The sequence below is a fragment of the Aquarana catesbeiana genome, linkage group LG01 (genome assembly GCF_042186555.1).
Source record: "Aquarana catesbeiana isolate 2022-GZ linkage group LG01, ASM4218655v1, whole genome shotgun sequence".
NCBI lineage: Eukaryota > Metazoa > Chordata > Amphibia > Anura > Ranidae > Aquarana > Aquarana catesbeiana.
This window is the reverse complement of record NC_133324.1, coordinates 506,007,874-506,013,873: the sequence shown is the minus strand read 5'-3', so window position 1 is coordinate 506,013,873 and position 6,000 is coordinate 506,007,874. Positions and strand designations below refer to the sequence as shown.

Here is a 6,000-nt window from a genome sequence, read left to right as displayed (position 1 = left end):
AGAAACACCCCCAGATCGGTTTGCATATTGCAGTGCGAATTGTGAATTCGGACAGTGAACACCCATGCGATTCTGAAGCGGACACAATCTGTATGGCTCATAATCCGCACAGTAGTGCGCTGCGAATCACATGCGATGTCTGACATGGCTATAGTGTTTCAGGTCACATGATCTTCTTTCCTACAGACTAATCAGAATCATTTCAATTGAAAGACACACGGTATGTGTGTTTTGGATAATTCCTAGATCATCCGATCATATTCTGTGATTCTTTGAAGGATGGTTTGATGAGATTGTTGTGTCTATGACCACCATAAGAGCAGGGCTGGCTGTACTGTGTGCAGTACATAGTATTAGAGGAAGTAGTATAGAGGGGTCAGTGGAAGTTATCAGAAGCAGAGCACGTTGTAAGAGATCAGTAGAAATGTCAGAGGCGAGGTGAGGAGGTGGGGAGGTAGAAGCCTGTCTGCTGACAGAACAAAGATAAGGAGGGTGGATGGGTTAGAGTGGGAGGAGGGAGAGCTGTCATTAGAGTCCAGTACGGGATGTACATGTCTTAGGACTGACATAAGAAGTGGGCGTGGGGGGAGATCACTAGGGGAGGGGCCAGACTAATCATTGTGCAAGTGGAGCTGCTACAGAGAAGTGTGACAAGTACAAGAGCGCACTACGGATGGCTGACAGCTGAGAACGGTGTTGGAACAACCACTGCTTTTCTAAGGAAGTGAGTACACACTTTTATCATTGTTGGCTTCAAGGGTCACCATACAGGTTACAATCAACTTTACATTTACCAAAACTATCTACTATAAGAACAAACCTAAAGTATCCAATCAGATTCTATCCAGACAGGCCCTTCCGCTACAACCTGACCATACAATCAACTTTTACATCTACCAAAACTTTGTCATATGAGGATCTACTATCTGCTTACTTTGTATCCGATTACGAAGGCCCTTCCTCTATAAGATCTATAAGGGAGATTATTCAGTCTTCTTGTGGTGAGAAACTCAAACTATGTGGTGATACTTCAGGTCACCATACAGTTACTTGATCAACTTTAGATTTCTCAAAGCAAATAGAAAAACCTACTTAAACGGTCCAATCAGGAAGGCCCATGTATAACATAATGGTTGGTACATCTATTTGGTCCATTTCAGGTCCGAATTCAGCCAAGAATTGGGGTTGGAACGGTGAACGGGGACACACCAGACACCTGCTGTGAGCCGCATGCAAAGATAATAGTGTGAACCCAGCCTAAAGGAGATTGTAGGAACATGTGATGTGTGCTGATCAATGGGAGGAAAGGTTGTTGTGTGTGTGTGTGTGTGTGTGTGTGTGTGTGTATGTGAGAAAGGGAAAAAAAAAAAAAAAAAAAAAAAATATATATGTATGTGTGTATGTATATGTGTGTGTGTGTGTGTATATATATATATATATATATATATATATATATATATATATATATATATATATAATTACACTGGTCTGATATGAATGTACAATATATATGTAAAGCGTTGCATAAGTTGACATCACTATATAAGTATCTGAAATTAAAAAAAATAAATTAATTTTACATATATCACTTTTGATTTTATGAACAATTGTGTATTAAACACAAAAGCAAACTTTTTCTTTTTTTTTTTTATCATATTGCAGCTTACCAATTCTTAAATATGGTGCCTGCATTTTGTTTTGTTTTTTTCTTTTCTTTTTTAGGCTTTCTTTTTTAGATTTTCATCAGGTGATCCAGCAAGTAGGTTTGTTGTTGTTTTTTTTTTTTTTGTTTTTGTTTTGTTTGTTTGGTTTTTTTTTAAGAACAAGCTCTTCAGCAGAATGTATCAGTTACAGGGATGAGACAAACTATTTGCCACTGGCAGGGGTGCTTACAATGATCACTTTTTTATATATTTTCATAAAACCTTTATCCCAAAAGAGGAAAACGATGTTTGCTGTAACTGATTATAAAGTGTGAGCTGGAGTTTGGCGCAATCTGCTAGTACACTCCCCCTCCCCCCAGGCTAACAAGGCTGCTGTTTGCTGTGCCTCCTGTTATCATTCCTCCAGAGCGGGGACACTCTAAGGCTGGATTCACACCTATGGCATTTTTAGTGCTTTTTGCATTTTGCAGATTTGCACTACAGAACGTGTTCCATAGGAAAGCATGTTAAATGGACTGTAGTGCAAATCTGCAAAAAGCACTAAAAATGCATAGGTGTGAATCCAGCCTAATATAGGAGATGTGTTACTGGCCAAATCACCAGGTGAAAACTGAGGGGGGAAAAAGACTAAAAGAGAAAACTGATGCGGCCACCGCATCTAATGATTGGTAAGCTGCAATATAATACATTTTTGGTTTTGGATTTAATACCACTTTAAAAAATCAATTTTCTAGTATGTTTGGCACCATATCTCATGGTTTAGAATTTTTGTTAAATTCTTGCAAAGTTTCTTACCTGGAGGTGCAACCAGTAACAGCACTAAAGCTGGCCATACATTATATAATTTTCTTATTCAGTTTCATTTAGATTTACCTTCAACTATGCAGTGTAAGGGCCTGCCTGATTGCATACAAATGGAAAGTGTTTAGGTCTGACCTCATATTATATGATTTTGGTAAATCCAAAGGAAAATTGTACAAGAAAATTGTATAATTTATGACCAGCCTAATGCTGGCCATACATGAATCCAATTATTATTGTTTTATGTATTCAGCCTGCAGGCTAATTGGTGGGGAAAAAAAAAAAATCCAAGTGCTCATTCACACTTGTAGTCATCCCCCTAACCACTATCTACCCGCCGGCCGTCAAATGACAGCTGGGTGGACGTCATATGACGGCCCTCCAGAACGACCACTCTCACGGTGATTGGTGGTGCGGTGTGTCAGTGTGACACACCGATCTCGGTAAAGAGCCTCTGATGGATCAGCCGTGTCCAATCACGGCTGATCACGATGTAACCAGGAAGAGCCGTTGATCGTCTTTTCCTCACTTGCGGGGGTTCTGTGCTGATTGTTTATCAGCGCACCCCCCCTCGGATGCCCACCCAGGACCACCAGGATGCCACCAGGACAACCAGGGATTTCCACCACACTGGACCACCAGGTATGCCACCCTAGACCACCAGGGAAATGCCAATCAGTGCCCATCCCCAATGCCTGCTAGTGATATCAATGCCATCTATCAGTGCTGCCTATCAGTGCCACCCATAAGTACCCATCAGTGCAGCCTATCAGTGCCGCCTATCAATGCCCATCAGTGCTGCATATACGATAAAAAAACACAGGTGATCAAATACCACCAAATGAAAGCTCTATTTTTGGGAACAAAATGATAACAATTCTGTTTGGGTACAGTGTAGCACGACCGCGCAATTGTCATTTAAACAGCGACAGCTGAAAATTGGCTTGGGCAGGAAGGGGGTATTAGTGCCCTGTATTGAAGTGGTTAAGGGATCTGGACCGGGTTATATACATTCCACAGAACCAATGTTGTGCAGGAACGGCAAAAATGATACACTGTCGCGTTCAGTGGGCAGTACTGGGGCATTGCAGCAACTGCATGGTAGTATGTTTGTAGGCGTTAAAACAGTGGTGATGGGGTGATATAACGCCTCCAAGGGTTAACACTGCTGTAAACTAACAGATCCCTCCATCCACACTAAGAAGCACAGATGAATGAATCTCCTGCTGAGATTATTGTAGTCTGACAGCTGCCGACTGATGGAATACAAATGTTGTACGGTTGGATGTCGACAGGGATTGGCGCTGCTCAAATATCACCCTGCTCATCAGAAACCAGCAAGCCATGCACGCTCCTTCAGGCTATATCTACACAAGTGTTTTTTAATTGCCAGATTCCTATCTGATTGCCAACTGAAGAAACTCACAAGACACGCTGACAACACTGCTGCTAATTATGAGGGAGTGGCTTAAAGGGTAACTCTACTTTCGTGGGGGGAAATAAATAGCAAGGAAAAAATATTATACTGTAGCCTATACGATTGCAACACAAGCCCCCCCCCCCCCAAGTCAAGAGTTAAGATCCAAGTCAGATTTCAGGCATCCCCTGCCACAAAAATGTCATTTGTGGTGAGATACTCCCAATAGAAACACGTCTAAAGCAGGGTTTTTTTTTTTTTTTTTTTTGAAGCACCAATTAGAGCCGGAGGCTTTAATAGGCTTCAATATAGGGTGGGCTTGGGTCACAGAGAGTGCGCTCCGAGCCCACCCAGGTGTGTTACAACAGTGAATCAGTATTCGCTGTTGTAGCACTAATCCTCCTCCCTGCCAATCGGGAAGCAGGTTTTCACACCGGTCACCCGATTGGCTGAAAAGACAGGCGATCCTATTGGACGCCCAGGAGGAGGAGCCGCCGTGATGTAGAGAGGACACAGGAGCTGCTGCACGTTGCCCATAAGAGCCCACCCATCTGCAACCAATTGTTTGCTGCCCCCCAAAAAAACGCCAGCCGCCACTGGTCTAAAGGGATGCAGACCCTGCCAATTTCCTCATTAGAGCTCTGCAGGTGCACGGCTGACTGATAATTATGAAACCACTCCCATTAGACTCACTTATCACAGAGGCAGAGAGGAACAGTGATTTCTTCAGAATAACAAAAGGTAGGAATCTGCAACAAAGGTTGTTATAATCCTTGCAATGTACATAGATCACCCAGAGGGGAATGTTTTGTTGAGGGGGAGAAGTGGAGTTACCCTTTAAGCTAGCCATACATTATACAATTCTCTTGTACAATTTCCTTTTAGATTTACATTCAACTATATAGTGCAAGTGCCTGCCTGATTGAATACAAATTGGAAGTGTTTAGTTCTGACCTTATATTATATGGTTTGGTAAATCTAAAGGAAAATTGTATAGTGTATGGCCAGCTGTAGTTTTGTCCAACACGAGGACTGTTACTGGCGGTTTCTACAGTGCTACAGTACAGTAAGATACTAAAAAGTAGATGAAGGCTCCGTTCACATATATTCAAATTGCATGAATTTTGAACCGCATCCGTTTCGCATGCCATGTGAACCAAACTGGCTTTTTATGGAGCCGGTTCACATATCTGTGGTGCAGCGGCAGTGCAAATTCACTGCAAATTTTAAAAAGAGCCCTGTTCATATTCTGAGCACTGTAGTGCAATTCAGATGCAAATACCAGGCTTATTGCCTTCTATGGGAACATGCCATCAGTTTTAAACACAAATTGAGAAAAAAAAAAAAAAAAAGTGTGGTGGTCCTCCCCCTCCAATCCATACTGGATTTTAAGATATATACATTATTTATTTATTTTTTTTTTTAAAGCGTTGCCCCCCCCCCCAAATCCATACCAGACCCTTAGAGGGGCCTTGTATGGTTTTGGGGGGGCACACGCAGTTATTTTTATCTCAACTTTTATTTCCGGCAATTCTTTGGTTTACATTCAGCTGTCAGCGGAGAACCTGCTGACAGCTGATGAGTCATCAGTTGTTAAGGACGCCCTGGTCAGCTTCTTGGCCCTCTCCTTAACGACCAACTATTGACAAAGACACCGGTGGCCACCGGCTCTGAAAATTTGCATGTGAACTGTATCTGAAATCACAGCCTAATCGCTGAACAGCTGCTTTGGAAATTTGCAGTGAAAACGGATGGGAAATTCTCACCAGACATGTGTGAACCTAGACTAAAGCCTCGTACACACGGTATGATTGTTGGCAGGGAATTGTCTGTTGACAGACTGTTGTCTTAAAATCTTACTTTTAGTACGCTCCTTTTGACAATTGTTGTCCAACTTTCGGCCAACAAATGTTGGATGACAGGCTAGTAAATTTTTGGCGGACAACAGTTTGAAGTCAGATTTTCGTATGGCCAGTACACGAATCCATCACACAAGTTGAAAGTACAAACACGCATGCTCGGAATCAATGTTCACCAAACACAAAATTAGCAGAAGGGGCCCAAAGGGTGGCGCTCAAGAGCTGAAATTCCTTGTAGTACGTCACTACGTTCGTGTTT

At 42.3% G+C, this 6,000-nt stretch overlaps 1 protein-coding gene across 2 annotated transcripts in view; it reads left to right on the top strand.

Moving 5' to 3' along the window:
• The first annotated feature begins 586 nt into the window (after window positions 1-586).
• LOC141103564 (N-acetyllactosaminide beta-1,3-N-acetylglucosaminyltransferase 3-like) overlaps window positions 587-6,000 on the top strand; it is a 67,725-nt gene continuing 62,311 nt past the window's right edge. Inside the window, exon 1 of one of the 2 annotated variants that reach the window (XM_073593296.1) lies at window positions 587-724. The gene's annotated coding sequence lies outside the window, so the exon portion shown is untranslated. The remainder of the gene's footprint in view (window positions 725-6,000) is intronic. The other variant, XM_073593304.1, reaches the window with a different exon arrangement.